Raw genomic sequence first — 17,099 nt, forward strand, 5'->3', positions numbered from 1 at the left:
CCCCGCGCGCCCGGGCCTGCCCCCAGCCCCGCCGCGCCCCGGCTGCCGGCCCGCGGCCCACGCGCCCCCGGGCTCCGCGCCGCCGCCGCCGCCCCCGGCCTGGCGCGGCCGACCCGGGTTAACCCCCTCGGCGCCGCCGCGTTCCCCGAGCCAGGCCCCGGGGCCCCGCGCCGGCTGCTGGGGGCGCGGGCGCGCCGCTCCTCCGCTCGGCGGCCCCGGGAGGGCCGGCCGGGGCCCCCGGGGGCCGCTGAGCCGGCTGGGGTGGGCCTCGCGCTCGGCACACCTGGGGCAGGCTCCGCCCCCCGGGGCCCAGGTGCCCGCCGGCGGCCGCCGCTGCCGCATCAAAGCTCACGGCTCGCGGGCTCTGCCTGCTCCTAGGCAGGCGTTCCGGATCCCCGGTTCCTCCAGTTTGGGGTGCAAAGGAATGGGGGAGCCCTGCTCTTCAGAGAGCACTAACTGTCCTCTGGGACCTGCCCTCAGCCCTGAATCCCCTCCCTCGCCCTCCCTCGCCCCCTGCTCGCGTGGTGGTGGGCACCCTCCTCCTCACAGTCACCTCCACGTGTGCAGGTACCGCGAAGTAACAGTCAAGGTCTCAAACCGCTAGGGCTGAGAGGTACGCGGAGCAGTGGTTCGGGAAGGAATACTTTGTTTTGTACCTTCTGGGCCTCCTGTTTGGAGTGGGGGAGGTCTGCGGGCCCCAGCTCCTGTCTAGAGAGGGAAATACTGTATCTAGCGGATGACTGATATTTTTCATTTAGCTTTGTGCTGGCTGTTGGGGAAAGGCATCTGCTTTGTTACTTTGCAGGATTCGATTTATTTGCCTTTGTTCGGATCTGCTTGTTCCTACTGAGTTTTAGAACGGTTGAGTACAGTGTCTTTAAAGCAGAAAGGCTCAGCGTGAATTAAGGAAATAAATGTTTATTGGAAGGTGCTCCTTGCTCAAAGGCGACACGCTGAGCATCCCTGATTGTTGCGGGAAATCCACCTGGGAGGAATGACTCTTCAGGGGTCTTGAGAAGACTGTCTAGTCAGGAGAGACGAAAACAACCATGTTTGCCTGCTTTTTTTACTTTGCTTTTTGGAAAGCGGCAAGGTTGGGGAACAGCCCGTGGTCCGTGTATGAGAAAGCTTGCCGGAGCTGCAATCTATAAGGATACAAGATGGTTCCCCTCAGAGAACTTATCCTTTGATAGGACAGCCTTGCAAGGAAGCATGTGTCACTGTCAGAATCCCAGGTCTCAAGCTCAGCCTCTGTAGACTGCTACCAGAAATGTCATGCTAATGATACTGGCCCACAGTCCAGTTCAGCCAGCATTCACAAGGTGTCTGTCTGTTAAAGAGCGCTTGTCTAGGCTAGGTGTTTCTAGGGTAAACTGTGTGGCACAGCCCCTTCCTCAAGGACAAGCCATCTAGGGAAGGAAGCAGAGGCTGAGCTCTATCTATAACAAGTGTGAGGAAACGCTATGCGAGGAGCCTAGGGAGTCGTTGTAGTTGAAGGACTGAGAGGTTTTCCCGGTTCTCCGTGAGCTGCTGCTTCACTGAGGCAGAAGAACACAGGGCAATGATGCTATTCTGTATGGCAGCGAAGTGATGGGCGTAGAGCACTGTGCGATTGTCACAACCCGTAGCCCTGTGCGTCACAATGCTGAACCACAGTATAAACTGTGGGCTTCAGTTAACAGTAACTCATTGGTACCGGTTCAACGGTGGTAAGAAATGTACCCCACCAGCACAGGATGCCATCATTAAGAGAGACTTGGAGAAATCCACTTACTGTGTAAATCCTCTGTGAACCTAAAAAATTGTTTAAGCGTTAAAAACAGAGGGCTAATTTAATAGGGCAGGAAGAGTGAGCTGTGGGAAGAATGGAGCCACAAAGGACACGGTGGGATCTGTTTGAAAATAAGTGGGCGCAGAGGTTGATGTGGAATCGGGGAGGAAGGAGTCCCACACCCAGGCGAAGAAGGCTGTTTGCTGGTTGGCGAACACCATATCAGGTTCCTCTGCAGTGAGAAACAGTGAAGGGGTTCTAACTGAGAGTGGCAGGATTAAACTGTGAGGGCCTGGGTTCTACGCTCAAGGCATGGATGTGCTTATGGGGCTGAAGGGTTTGGTTTTTTTAAATGTTATTGCGTTTATTTGTGTGTATGTGGAAGTTCTAGGAGAACCTTCGGGAGTCAGCTGTCCCCTGTGGGGGCGGAGGGAGGCAGGAATGAATGCCAACTTGCCAGTAAACGCTTTCACCCACTGAGCGGAATATCGACGGCACCTGGAATTTAAGCTTTGTACTTTCCATCTTTGCAACATCATCATCAAACTTTGAAGGTTTGGGATTTTTTTTTTTCTTTTTTGAGGCAGATGGGTTTTTGTTTTTGTGTTTCCCGTTCTACACAGTTCTGCATGTTTTTGCACACTTGAGTAATTTTAAAATACTTATATTCCCATGATGAGGTAAATTACTTGAGAAATAAACAGTAATTTTTTTAAAGGTTTTCTGTATGTCGGGTTCTGACGCAGACATTTTACAGGTCTCATTGAATTCGCATAAGAAGCCTATGAGGAAAATACTGTAAATACTCATATTAGCAGATGACAAAAGTTATGCCTAGGAGTTGAGCGACTTGCCCCAAACCACATAACTACCTCGTGTTGAGCCAATAAGATGCGAAGAAAGGCCAAAATAAAAGCTGTCTGTTGTAATGGATTCTGAGGTAGGGACAGTCACTGCCTTCCGTAGTATACCAAACAGTGAGCCTGCCGAGTTCCACCGACTAGTCAGCCACACGGATGGTGCTGGTTAAAATCAGAAGGTTACAAGCAAAGAACAAAAGGCCTGAATGTGGCAAAAGGGACCTATGGCGAAGAGGCCAGGACTACAGAGGGAGGAGGGAGACAGCAGAGGACAAGACTCAGAGTAAACAGAACACACTATTTACATGAAATAAATTTAACCAAATTTTTAAAAACAAAACAAAAAAAAATTAAATATGAGTTCTCTGTGTGAATACTCAACCTTGTCACTAGCCCTCTGTTTCAGTTATTCTTCTCCATGCCCTTAAAAAACATTCCCACTCAAAGGCAGAGGGTTGATATTTTAAATGTGGCTGTCTATATGCACTGCACTTCTGAGCTCTCTGCTGATCCCAGCATGGCCTCCACACCCTCATCCCATCACAAACTAGACACCCCATCAGCTCTGGTCAGCCCCTTGCAGATTATCCATCGTGTGTGCAGAAATGGCGTGTCACTTCCAAACCGTAAACCACCAATGCTTTCCCCCCCCCACCTCCGGCCTAAACTCCTGTGACCAGCTTTCAGCCTATCCTTTCACACAGCTCACCTTCACGGTGGTCAGCAGTCTCCTCATTAGGCCGTGAACATGCTGTGCTCATTTCTGACTCTGCCTTGGCTCAAATTTATTCACTGACCTGAAATCTCTGCCTTGCTGACCTCTAACTAAACCCTCGATATTTAACAAGCCTCAATGGAGTCCCTGCTTCCAAGCCAAAGCTTCCCACGATTGTTCCTGCCTAATGTGAGAGTCCCTGATTTCCGCCCTTTCCTATCTCACCAGTTATTTCTTTAGTGATGTGGCCTTTGTGTCTTATGTGACTGCTTTTTTGGCTGTAACTCCTGACTCTCCAAACACAGTTCAGGTCCTTAGGCAAAGATCATCTCCAGAGCCCCCTCCTCCAACTGCCAAGTATTGTGCTCACAGCAGGCACTAAATATTCTGATTAATTTTCATGGGATCATAAAAGCTCATAGATGTCTCTAGAAATTGTCAGCTAATATTTACCAAAATCCCATAAAGTTTATTGCAGCACACTCGGCCCTCCAATGGTAAAAATAGAAAATAGAAAACCAGGTCCTTCGCACACTAGGAAATCTAATTAAGAAAGACAAGCAAATAGATCCTGAAGGCTGTATACAGAAGATGTCCATAAACACACTGGGAAGTTGGGTCTGAGTGTGCCTCTCCACCCGCAGACCCTGATGCAGAGAGAATAGCCCTGACGTAGTGGCCACCAGAAGAAGAAATGAAGAACTTTGGGGCTGTGTGTCCCAGTGGCTTTAGCAGAGTTGTGGGCATGTGCAGAAATCAGTAAGCAGTCAGCTGGCTAGGCCCTAGCTGAGCTTAGGGGAGAAGGATATTAAGATGCAAATCCAGGGCCAGAGAGTCCGTAATTCTGGTTTTCTAGTCAAGGTGTTTTCCTATAGTTGGGCAAAACCTATAAATACTCTAGAGGAGTCTTCAGTTATGACAGTTCCCATGGAGCTTTGCTGCCTAGATTTTGTCTAGTGATATTTACCATATTCAAAATTCAAGCTGGGAACATTGGAAAAATCACTTTAAAATAGTAATAAAATCATTCTATGTTAACATACTGGACTTTCTCTAAATGAAAAGTTACTGTTTTCCAGAACAGAATGACAAAAGTGACAATGTTTTACATTTCTGCAAATGTCTTTTGTGAGGAGCTGAACAAAGACAGATTCATGTATGTTTTACTGCGGTCAGTCTGTAGCAATGGCTGTATGGACCCAGGTGTGTGATGCACACCCAGCCTTCCATAGATGTAGCTGGGGAAGGGGGACCATTGGAGGAGCTCTTTCAGGTAATCCATGGGTATTGTTCTTGGCTATGACACCAAGTCTACTTTTAAAAGTTACTTGAAATGTGGGGCTTGGAGCCCTGCTTTACTCAGTTACATTAAAATCCATGTCTGTGTTGCAGTTTGAATGGCTCTCTTACCCACAGGTGCTTGGGTAATGTCATGCATTGGCCATTAGGAAAGTATTGGTTCACTAAGACACACATTTTCCAAATGTCAACGCATTTTAGCATACAATATAAAAAAATCATTTTTATCACTACCAATCTCATCAGAAAATCTTTAATATTGGAAAGCTGTCAGGCTCTTGGTGGTAGAGAGAGGTTTTTCAAATTTATAATTTTCACTTGAAAGCTCAAGTTTTATAATTGGCACAAACACTGTCAGGTTTTTTTCTTTGAAGTAACTAGCTCACTTCATTTTCAAGAAAATATCTGGCAAATACTTGGGTCTGAAGAGCCAAAGTTTGTCAGTAAAAATGGTATTCCATGGAAGAGGAACCCATCCCACAAGTGGTACTGTCACGGTGCTGCAGAAATGTTTCCTGCATTTGTCCCAATTTGTCACCCAAAATGTTAATAAGACAGACATGAGGGGTGAGATTTAATCATGTTAGTAGTTTCTGCTGCTTCAGCAAGGAGGTTTGTGTGCATGTGTTTCTGTGTGCATGTTTGGGCATGAGCATACACATGTGTGAAGAGGCCAGAGATCAACCCAGGGTTCAGCCCTAGAAGACAGTTTCTGACACCAGCCCAGGAGCTCTCCAGTTAGAGTAGTCTGGCTGGCCCGACAGTTCCAAGGATCTGGCCTTCCCTGCCTCCCCAGTGCTAGGCTCACAAGCACACACCCCACCCTCAGCTTTTTACGTGTGTGCTGTGGGTGACTCTATCTGCACATCACCAACTGGGCTATCTCCCCAGCCCCCCCCCCCCGTGTGTGTGTGTGTGTGTGTGTGTGTGTGTGTGGTCTGGCTGTGCCTGTATGGAGACAATAATACAATTCACCAGTTCACTTTGGTGTCACTGTGTAACAACACCACTTTCTCTGTTGCTGAGTCTTTATTGTCAGTACAAAGGGCAACATAGTAGAAAAGTCAAATAAGTTTAAGTGTTGCTATGGAAATATGTTTGACTTCTAAGGTCCCTTTGAAGGCGCGCGCGCACACACACACACACACACACACACACACACACACACATCAACCCCCAGGTAGAAATATCAGATAAGATACAGGGTGCCTAACTGGTGTTGGGAAGGGGCTTAAACACACACACACAGACACACACACACACACACACACACACACAAACAATTATTTATTGTTTATTTCCAATTTAATTAAGCTTTCTGTATTTTTATTTGCTACCTCTGGGGATCTACAGACCACGCTTTGGAAGCAGATAATCATGCTGTTCCAGCCACTTTTGAGCACAGAACTATCAGAGCTGTGTGTCATGAAAATAGCTCTATCTACAGTAAGCAAGACAAAGCAGAAGCTAAAAAGATTTGCAGAATGCAGGAAGGTCTGATGGGTCAATTAAAAAGATGTTACTTATTAACTGCAGTTATTCCCAAAGGCAACATTATCCTAAGAATTGACAGGGAGGGAAAAAACCATTGTGCAGGCAGCTTCCAGAGAATGAAGGTCCCTGCCCCTATCCTGGAATATAACGCACAAGCTTCTCTGTCTCCCACCACCAGCATTTCTCAGCTATAATTTACTAAGACCCCACCCAAAAAGAATTTGCAGTCCTATCTTCATACTTTGGCCCCATTGCAAGAAGAGTCCAGCCGGTCTTTATCCTCCATCAAGTAACTGCTAACATCAGACAAGAGTAATTCCAGTTCCTTTCACTGGTTCATTGCCATCCATCCCTTAACCCAGTTTTTAAATCATCACTCTCTAATGCACCAAATCCCTACTTCCCCAGCTGGGAAATCTTGGCAGTATCTAATATACACAGGCCACATCCCTTATCCATGATTCTTACATTTCCCATCTGTGAAACAACTTGGTTATAACACATGATCTCTAAGGGTTCTTAATATTCTAATATGGCATGCCAGAGAGGCTGGACTTTACATTCAGGTGGATTTGGGTTCAAAACCTGGCCCCACCTAGCTGTATTGTTTGGGGGAATCACTCACCAATTAGTGCCTCAGTTTCCTCAACTTAAAAACTAGGGTGAGGCCAGGAACACTGAGATTAGGTGTCTGTAAACTCAGCACTTGAGGACGGTGAGACAGGGGGATCATGATACATTTCAGGCCAGCCTAGACTACATAGGAAGACTCTACCTCCTCAAGAGTAAAAAGAAAAAAAACCCCACCAAGGATAATTGTACTGATCAACTGCAAAAAGTGGGCAGCCTCTGGCACACACATCAAGTTGAATCACAACATGGGGGTTTAACTTAAGTAGACCCAGCAAGAGATGAGGGAGGGTGGGAGGGAGTCATTTAAAAGATGTCTTTCTTGCCTGTTCTTGACTCTTATCTTTATCCCCTGCTTTAGAACATCACTCCCCACTTAAGATATGATCCACTGTACTGTAACGGGTCCACCCTATAACAGCATCCTGTCCTTCAACATGGTCCAAAATCAATGGAATGCAATGGATTTTTAGTGGTCTTTGTATTTTGTTCTATGCTAAAACCCGGCACATGTTTTGCATTTGGGATTCAATGGTGAATGTTGATAACCACCCCCCCCCATGCAGATAACTAACATAGATCTGAGATAATAGTAAGATAGGTGTTTGCCCACCTACACATGCCCCGCCCCAGCGCACAGGTGGCGTATGATCTCAGCCAGCACCAACGAAGCACAGCCAGGCCCAGGTTAACCGGGCAAGCCAACTACTGGAAATAACAATGGGACAGCCACACACTGCACAGGGAAAAAGGGCACCAGTCTGTACCCTCAAGTATAAGAGCAAGTTTATAAGGACAGGAAGTTGTTACAGAGATCCAGAGAGTAAACACACGTCAGAAATTTTATAGTTCAAACATTATAGTTTCCTTTTTGCTTCTTCAGGGCAGTTGTTTAAATATTCAGTTCACAACATAAAACTGAAGTTTAAATGTCACCAGTATCTCTCAGACCCAGTACTGCTATATATGTAGACCTGGATTTCTTGCTTTTTTTTTTTTTTTCTTTTTTCTAATCTGAATCACAAATCTTTGATACTCGTGTAAGGGTTGGGTTTTTTTGTTTTTTGGTTTTTTTTTTTTGTTTTTGTTTTGTTTTGTTTTTTTGTTTGGTTTGGGGTGGGGTGGGTTGGGTTGGGGTTTTTTGTTCACTTTTAAGTTAAAATATTTAAAAGGGAGCACTAAATAGAAAATCACAGCCAGGCTGGGTATGGTGGTGCACACCTGTAATCCCTGCACTCACCGAAGCAGAGACAGGCAGATCTCTGTGAGTTTGAGGCCAGCCTGGTCTACAGAGCAAGTCCAGGACAACAAAGGCTATACAGAGAAACCCTGTCTCAGAAAAAAAGAAAGGAAGAAAAGGAGGAAGGAAGGAAGGAAGGAAGGAAGGAAGGAAGGAAGGAAGGAAGGAAGGAAGGAAGGAAGGGGGACTGAAATATCAAGACTGTGCAGCTGGACACAGCAGCACACGCCTTTAACCCCAGCTACTCCAGAGGTTAAGGAAGGGGGTTTAAATGTTTAAGACCTATCTGGGAACATGATGTCCCATCTCAAAAAAGTAAAAACAGTTCATTTCCTTCTTTTTTCTTGCAAACAAAACCCTTAGAAATGAACAATAGCACAAGCCAGACATGCAATACATGGGGTAATCCCGGTACTCAGGAATCTGAGACTGATAGATCATGAGTTCAAGGCCAACCTTGGAAATTTAATAAGCTGGGGACTGTAGTAGCCAGTGGTGAATTGCTTGCTTGCTACATTCTATCTAAAGTAGAGAGAGAATATCTTCAAAGGGTAATATATGTTCACAGATAATCTATAAAATGTGGAACTCAGGGATGAGGGCAAGGTTTAGTCATTTCTCTTACAAGAACAAGGGCCTAGGTCTGACCCTCAGATCCTAAATTTTAAAAGCTGGGTGTGGTGGCATGTGCTTGCAATCTCATCAGAGAAGAACCAGAGACAGATTAGCTACTGGGCCAGCCTGGTCTATTTTGTGAATTCCAAGCCAAGGAAAAGACCCTGCCTCAAAGGAGGTTAATGGTGTTTCTACAATGACAGCTGCAGCTGTCTTCTGGCAGGTGAGAAGGCTCAGCAGGTAAAGGTACTTCCAGCATCACTGACAACCTGACTACAATCTCCAGAACTCACATGCTAGACACAGCTGATTTCTCGAAGTTGTCCTCTGACCGACACACACACACACATGCACACACATGCACTCACACTCACACATGTACACACACATGCACTTTGCAAACTCTTTTAATCCCTTTGACTATCAAAACAGAGAGTGCTCAGCCAGTGTTGGAACATGTGTGTGTGTATTTGACAGAAATGCAATCTGAAAATTCAGTGACCTCTCAGCTACATGACTGAGGTGAAAAAAAAAAAAAAAAACATGGATGCTAAAAAATTAGACTGCAGGCTTGATAATTTGATAAAATAGCCAGATTTTACATAAATATACACAGAAACTTTTTAAAGTTCCAGCTTGAGAAATTTTATATGTTAAAAAACACATTGCAAGATTCAAAAACACTTGTTTTGAAGAATTATTATTTAAAAATTAGGTAATTCAGTAAAGATTTGTTTCATGCTCTGATGACCAGGTTGGCACTGTATCCCATCCAGAAATGTGGAACTTTCTATCCCGTTCCATCCATTTTCAGGTTGCTATTTTTAATCTGTGTTTATAGTACACTGAGGACATCTCAGTCGGTCATGTATTAAGCAAAAGAACCCCCATAGCAGGGAGACACACGTGGTAGTCTTCATTGTCAACACGTCTATGAAACCGGATAAATATTTGTTAGTGTTCTGTTTTGATAAATACAAGGAACACATGGAGCTCAAAGGGAACCATATCAAAAGCTCCACGGTGGTTGTTTTTTGTTTTGTTTTGTTTTTTGTTTTTTTCCCCCAAAGGCTGGCACTACTTTAACAGCAAACAGCTAAGAATGCCAGGGTAGATGGAAGGATCTACAAATTGCCTTCTGCACAAGCATACCAGATGACGTAATAGAGTAAGTAGCTAATGTAACAGTGGCCATTTTGAGGCTAAAGGCCTGAGCAAGGAGGAAGAGCTGTTGGGGCCCCTAGCTCACGCCCAGGGCTTGTCTCCCTGCCCCACTTCTCTCCTTTGCAGCAGGCTCTTACTGGCTTCTTGCCCTGGCTCCCTCTGCCTCACTGGGCTCCTCTGTCATCCACAGAGCTTTCTTCTTGGAAACTTCTCCTTTACTTTACTTCCCTTTACTTCCCTTTACTTCTTTCTCAAATTTTTATCTTAAATCAAAATCCTGTAACCACTGTCACTCGCTGCAGACTGACAGATGACAAGGTGACTGTTGGACACAGACCCAGGATCAGATCAAGGTTCTCCTTCCAGCCTCGCTTGGTTAACATTCTCATGCTCTTCAATGGCACAGCTTAGAGCTACGGAGAACGGTAGGAGTGAGAGGCTCAGAACTTCAGCTCTACTCCTCACGGCTGTGAGAACTTTCGCAGGCAGTCTTCCTAAGATGGTTTCTTCATGCACAAAACACCTGCCACATAAGGTCACGGATGTGTGACGACATAGAGGAATTGGAATGAGAAAGCATTTTATATATCATGAAGCACAGGACCCTTTGGTTTTCAAAGTGTACTTGCTGATGCCATAGCAACTGCAACACCTAAGAACCTCTAAGAAAATGCCAGTTTATCCAACTGGCCCCGACCAACTGGATGGGAAGCTTTAGAGGCGGGACAACCACAGTCTACTTGTCAACAATTCTCCAGCTGACTGACACATTCTGATTTGAAGATAGCAACACTGCACTCTACAAGTGAGCCTCTCTCTGTGGGTCACTGCACTCTACAAGTGAGCCTCTCTCTGTGGGTCTGGATAGACTGAGCCAGCAGAGGGAATGTTAGTGTCTTCATGTTGCCATGACACTATCATGTGACAAACACGACAGCTTATCCTCCTTTTGTTCTTCAATCCTTTGGGGGTTTTGCGGTTTTTTGTTTGTTTGTTTGTTTGTTTGTTTTTTGTTTTGTTTTGTTTTGTTTTTGAGACAAGGTTTCTCTCTGTTGCCCTGGCTGTTCTGGAACTCACTCTGTAGATCAGGTTGGCCTCCAACTCACAGAGATCTGCCTGACTCTGCCTCCAAGTGCTGAGATTAAAGGCAAGCACACCACTACCTGTTGTTGCCAGAAATTGCATCATTATGGTGGCTTCCTCCTCTTCTTCTTCCTCTTCTTCTTCCTCTTCTTCTTCTTCCTCTTCTTCTTCTCTGTTTTGTTTTGTTTTGTTTGTTGTTTTTATTTTTTTGAGACAAGGTTTCTCTGTGTAGCCTTGGCTATCCTGGACTCACTTTGTAGAGCAGGCTGGCCTTGAACTCCTAAACATCCACCTGCCTTTGCCTCCTGCCTCCAAGTGCTGGGATTAAAGGCCTGTACCACCACGCCTAGCCATTATGGCTTTTTTACACTACCTTTATTCCTCTCCCTGAAACAACAGTGTCTCTGGGAACAAAAAGATCTTTACTTCCCAGGTAAGAGAAATGAATGAAAAATGGTGTAAGCAAGTGTTCTCCAGAAGCAGAACGCCTGCAACCCTGCTTTGGGGAGGGTACCCCAAAGTGAGTATTGGTCGATGAAGACAACTTTTACTTCAACTTTCCCAAAGGCAAAGTGTTTCCACAGGTGTATAATCATGGATGCATAAAAACCTTAAAGATTGGCCCTGGAATATCAGGCTGAGGAGGAAGAATAAACAGACTACAGAAGAGACAGAACCAAGTGGGTAGATTGTGTTTGAGGAAAGACAGAAACAGTACCTCATACCTATCATAGGAATGGGTCTTCCAACACAGACTTGGCCTTCTGCTTCTTTACCTTGAGCATTCTGGTGACTGGTTTAAAGAAGTGTTTAGACCAGGTGGTGGTGGCGCACACCTTTAATCCCAGCACTTGGGAGGCAGAGGCAGGCAGATCTCTGAATTTAAGGCCAGCCTGGTCTACAGAGCAAGTTCCAGGATAACACAGAGAAGCCTTGTCTCACAAAATAAAAAGTAATTATATTGTGCAGTACAGTTTAGAAAGCATTCTTACATATCCTTGCTTACGAAAGCCCTACAAGAAAAAGTCTCAGCTACTGAGGAAGAAACTTGAACATGGCTGCTGCTAATATACGGCATACATTCATAAACTACGCATATGAACATATACGAATCTGGGTTTCCCAACTCTAAGCCTACTTCATCATCCTGGTGTGTGCTTTCAAATTTGGTTGCACTCTACTGGAGAGATGGCACATGTTAATGCTCAACTCCCATGCTCCCTCAGAAAGAAGGTTCCAGGGCTCCAGTGCCCTGGGACAGAGTGTGAAGCCCAGGCTCCCACCGTTCGAGTAAGTTCCCAATTCACTCCCACTGTTTACCTCCTCCATGCTTTTAGAGCACAAGAGCTTAATGACTTCACAGATGGGCAACATTGTCAGCCATGGAAGAGAGGCTGCTCCACATAATTGTACTCTGAAAATATCATTGGGGAAGTGTGTGGATGAGTCACAGAGCTGGCAGGGGAACGTCTCGTAATGAACTCCACAGGGCTCTCCCGAAGGTGGCCCAGGCGCGTCCTTCCCAGACTCTAGGCTGAGGGTTGTTGAGGCCAAGCAGAAAAGACAATGCTTGCTCTATCACTGAGGTCAACATGGTGGGCTCATGCACAGAGGTTGGGGCAAAAGCTGCTTCCAGTTCTGCAGTATGAACTAACCGTGTAAAGGGGAGCCTCCAGCTCCCTGCTCTGCAATTCATCCTTCAGGACCAGTGCTCCAGCGTGACACGACATAATACCTGCCAGGCATCGTTCACCATCAAATCTAAGTGGAAATGTCTGATACTAAACGAACTTACCACTGTCCTCTACAAACCAGCTCTCAGCAATGACTCGTCATCAGCCATTTTCTCAGCCATCAAGAGAATATGGCAGACTAGTTGTCTCCTTGGCTGAGTATTTGAGTCACTGCTCGTTTCTGTTTCGTGAGTACACTCTCCTTTTTCTACATAACCTTTATTGAATAGTCTTTTTTCTTCCATTCTGTGAACTAACATTTCATTCTTGCTTTACAGTTCTAAAGCCAAAGCTCTTGCTAAAACTTAGAGCTCCTTTAAGTGTCTGAGCCCATTCCTGAGTCTGATTTGGGGGTCTGGTTTATCAGTATATCAGAGACCCACTGTCCTGGGTCTGGACTGCATCTCCTTCAGACTTACAGGACATAGAAAGGCACAGAGTACATACACTTTGTGATCTTGCTATGATTTGCACTCTGATTTGGGAAGCCTGGAATGGACATAAGAGTTTATGTTTCTTTCACCGTTTTGTTTTGTTTTGTTTTGTTTTGTTTTGTTTTGTTTTGTTTTGTCTGAGACAGAATCTCACTCCATAGGTCAGGCTCACCCAGAACTCAATGTATCACAATCTGTCCTTGAGGTTGAGGCTCCTGCCTCAGCCTTCCAAGTGCTGGGATGACATGCATGAGGTCCCAGACCCAGCAACATTCAGTGTCCTACATGCCTCGCTTACTGTGAGGTCATCAAGATGGCCCTCATTTCCAGGCATGCTCTGAAGAGCAAGAGCCTAGAGTTCCTTATAGCCTCTCTGCCTAGCTGGAAGGCCCATATTTCATCTCTCTCTGCTTTCCCTGAGCCAGGGCTCAGCTCCGACTCTGCTTATCTTCCCTACCTACCTAAGCTTACTAGCCCTTTCCCCTCTGATCTCCGATCTCCTTCAATGACAGACTCAGTGATTCTCTCTCTCAAAAAAAAAAAAAAAACCTGTTCAGTTAGTAAAGGAAAGAAAATCAAGTAGAGGGAAATCTAGAAATGAGATATCTTGCTAACAAGTCATTTGCCTTTCTAAAAACTGTCCCGAATGGCAAAAGGCTACCTGGTAAGTGGTTAATGATTAGTCATCTTGGAATTTTTTTCCAAGTCATTTATTTTATCTTCAAAACATCTTCAGAAATGGCAACACAGTGGGTCTGCGGGCATGTGAGACATTGGGGCTGAAGATAGGTGTCAGGAGCTGAACCTGCTTCTGGGACCACTCAGGAGGAACCAAAGGAGAAGCCTCATCCCCCTAGCTGTCCCCTTCACACTCACTGTACTGATCAGTAGACTGAAGCACCCTATGATAGCTGCTTAATAGGAGACATGGGACCAGAATCGAGCTTTTAGAATTTTGGATGATCCAGCACCCCGCATAAATGGCTGTATTGCTCTATGTCATAGGAATGAAACTAGGAAATGCTGAATGGCATCATGCTACAAGATGGCAGTCTGTAAGGTCAGACAGAGGTCATAGCAGAATCCTCTTGCCTTCTACGTAGATGCTAGGCCCCCAATCCAGCTTCAGGTTTCTAACTGTCCCTTTGAAGCAAAGTTCAACTCTACCATTGAGCTTCAAGCACCTCTCCAACCCGGCCCCCATCTAGCGTCCCTCGCTGCTGGATCATTCCAGTCAGGCTCAGTTTCTCAAAATGATTATTGACCCATAAGGCAGCTAGTTGCTTCTGGACACAGCGCCTTTGACTTCTTGAAGTTGGAGATGTAGCAATTATCCCCAATGAATGTGGATCTGGACCTTATAATGGCTCATCCCTTAAGGAACCTTTCTAGGATAAAAGAGCTTCACTTCCTGCTGCGGCTTCCCAAGGTCTCCACAGGTAAATCTCCACTGTGTGGAACCCAGATGATTGTCATGCTGTGGCCAGAGATGTTTAATTGGATTCTGAACAGTGAGAAAGCAACAGGGAGCTGATTTTGTCAGTCCTCTGGCAAGAGAGCACCAGCACTGTGGTTACCTGGCCGCACTGTGGTGGCCAGGAGTGGGGGGTTGCTGCCATGCAGATGGCTGTCTCCACCTGTGAGGATGGATCTCAGGGTGAGAAAATTAGGGGCAAGGGGCCTCGTAGTGACACTTCCGACAAAGGCACTTCCTCCTTGATGTAGATTCGATGATTGCAAAGAATTATAAACTCTATCCGGAAACAATAAAAACCACTCCTTTTAGCCCACTCTACTCATAAGCAAATTTCTCTGAGCCTGAACATTAATGATTTATTTTCGTGATGTTTCTTCTTTCTATGCTGTTCTTTAAGCCTCTGGGGTAGATCAAGACATTATGACCTCTGGTTTATAAAGGATTTGTAATGACAGGGACTGAGTTGGCCAAGGTTACACAACTAGTGGTTAGCTAAGCCAGAACCGGGGCTCTGGCACTGACAGAACAGAGGGGGGTGATGAAAGCAGGCAGATGTGGCAGAGAGGGTGACACTTCCAGCAGGAACACCATTTGAAGCACAACAGGTGGGCAATTCTAGTTCCTACTTCTTCATTCCTGGGAGAAAATGATTCCTTGGCTGTGATAGGAGAGCAGGCTATGTTCTAAAGACTAATTTAAAATAAAGTTCCCACAATCAGTGCGAGGACTCCTGGCTCACCAAAGTGCTGAGAAAAAAATGAGTTGCATCTTCAGCTCTGAATGGAATGTTTTTTTAATTATGTTTATTTGTGTTTGTGTGAGTGCACACGCATGCCACAGCATAAGTGTGCAGGTCAGAGGGCACCTTTCAGGAGTTGGTTCTTTCCTTCTTCTGTTTTGGTTCCAGAGATCAAATGCAGTCTTCAGGCTTGGCAGCAAGCACCTTTAACCCCGGAGCCATATAACCGGCACCTCAACCACCACTGAGGCCCAGGGAACATCACAAAAGAAGCAGAGGAAAGAATTATGAGATCCAGGGGATGGGGAAGAGTACTGTGAAACACTGTCTTCTAAACAGGACATGGCCATCACCCTCGTGAACTCAGACCGGCTGTGGCCATGCCTGTGCGTGGTCAAGCCAGGATGGTGCAGCGCGGATGGTGCAGGGACGAGGGAGGCGAGGTCACTACTGCGGAAGTCACAGCAGCAAGGAAAGAGAACCAGCCTCGGAGCTCACCAACAGATGAGTGGATAATGACGATGTGACACTTACGTACAATGGAATTTTACTCAGCTAGAAAGAAACCAACAAAACGATGAAATCTGTCAGAAATGGATAGACCTAAAAAAGTATGAAAGACAGAAAGTCTCAGAAAGACAGAAAGTCACATCGTCTCTCCAGTTTGTAGATCCTAACTTTTAATGTTTGTGTGTGTGTAAATAAAAATGGGTGTAAAGTATGAAACTAGATAGCAGACCAGGAGGCGGGGGAAAGAGGTATTGAGAAAAAGTGGGGCAGGGAGAAAGCCAAAGGCAACATGAAAGCGGAAAGGAGGCCACTTGGGTGGGAGAATATGAACAGGGAGTAGGGGAGGAGCAGGAGAAAAACAACAAAAACTAATTTTGTTTGAAGAATGAAATAATGAAACAACTCTTTGTAAGCTAATAAATAATTCTGAAATGTTCTAAGTGTCACTTTTCCTGAAACCAAGTACAACAGCCACCATCCACTCTTTCAGCCTTGCCCAGGAATGAATGTTTGTCATTTCCCAGTAGGAGCTACGCATTACTGAGGAAACACAGACAAGGGTTACAATCCTTTAAGGAAACCGGCTAACCAGAGGCCAAAACGAAGACAAGAATGCGGAAAGTCTTAGCTGTGAAGTCAAACCATCAGAAACTCTGTGGCTTCTCAGGGACTAGCTTCCCCAGAGCACCCAGGCTTCACAGAGCTCTGTTGACGGAGCCCTGAAGTCACGTGAGAAGGTCTCACAAAAAGGACACTGGCAGGGCACAAGCTTCAAGAGACTACATGTTGCAAGAGGACACGAAAAAGATACTTCCCAGTTCTCTTCCTAAAAGTCATTCTAAAAACAATAAGAAAGGATAATGTAATCATAACCTTGGACAGAGGAAGACAATCCAGGTGAGTACCTGTCTACAACACAACACCTGCACCTAAGGCTCCAGGAACATCTCAGAAGAGGAGGCAGAAAGCTGGTAATGGAGCCAGAGGAGCAGCGAACGCATTGTGGAATCATCTCTCCTGGAAAGGCAGAGAAGCTGCATCCATGATACAGCAGGGCTGCCTAAACAAGACCTGAACAGTAACCGTATCAGTAGGAAATCTCAAGGTCCCCCCCTGAGTCCAGGAACTATAAGCAACTAAGGACTCCTGAGGGAGGGAGAATTAGCCTCTCCCAGGGATGCGGAAAGTCCCCTTATTAAACAAAGTGGTCAGCCTGAAACTGTATACACACAAGCCACAGCAAACAGACTCAGTGGGTTATATTTTCACATGTGTGTGTAATGCTTTAAAAAAAGAAGCCATCCATTTGAGAGGGAATGAAGGGAAGGATATAGG

General features: G+C 45.7%; 1 long non-coding RNA gene across 1 annotated transcript; it reads left to right on the plus strand.

Moving 5' to 3' along the window:
* Positions 1 to 243: 243 nt before the first annotated feature.
* On the plus strand, positions 244 to 15,899 carry LOC132656411 (uncharacterized). The gene is made up of 3 exons (XR_009594152.1): positions 244 to 613; positions 2,157 to 2,325; positions 15,423 to 15,899. It is a non-coding gene; the product is annotated as an uncharacterized LOC132656411 (long non-coding RNA).
* The last annotated feature ends 1,200 nt before the right edge of the window (positions 15,900 to 17,099 follow it).

This window comes from Meriones unguiculatus, chromosome 9 (assembly GCF_030254825.1).
Source record: "Meriones unguiculatus strain TT.TT164.6M chromosome 9, Bangor_MerUng_6.1, whole genome shotgun sequence".
Lineage (NCBI taxonomy): Eukaryota > Metazoa > Chordata > Mammalia > Rodentia > Muridae > Meriones > Meriones unguiculatus.